Here is a 533-nt window from a genome sequence, read left to right on the forward strand (position 1 = left end):
ACTCGAAAATTAGTGACTTTGAAACGACGAGTATATAACGCGGTGGAGCTGTCATCGGGTCCCTGATTCTGCTCTCGTGCGTGATTCGTCGCGTCTGTATTCGTTTTTCCGTGCACCTGAGACCCACACGTGGGGCTCGTTGCTCGTACACTTGCGTCTCGTAGAAAAATACTCCCAAGATTCTGCCAGGATCGCCAGCATCACACTTTTTAGGGTGTTCCTCAGAATCCCAAAACAGTCAATACATTATACAAAAGGCGGTCTGCAGACACGGCCTCAGCCGTATTTCTTTTTTGTGTGACGACCCCGTCACACACGTTCGAAGCCTACATGTGTGTATGAAGCGAACGTACTTCGAACATACTTGACATGAGTCCGCAGATGATAATTCTGTCAACGCGTCTGCGACGTAAGTGTGTTGCTGAACACCCTTACAAGTGTGGCCCTCAAACAAGGTGATCTAACGTCTTAGTGCGCACTGTGCGTTAATTTCTCAAACCCTGGTAGGGGGAAAAACACAATATCTCGCCGCC

Source organism: Ixodes scapularis, unplaced genomic scaffold, assembly GCF_016920785.2.
Source record: "Ixodes scapularis isolate PalLabHiFi unplaced genomic scaffold, ASM1692078v2 PGA_scaffold7__128_contigs__length_106722199, whole genome shotgun sequence".
NCBI lineage: Eukaryota > Metazoa > Arthropoda > Arachnida > Ixodida > Ixodidae > Ixodes > Ixodes scapularis.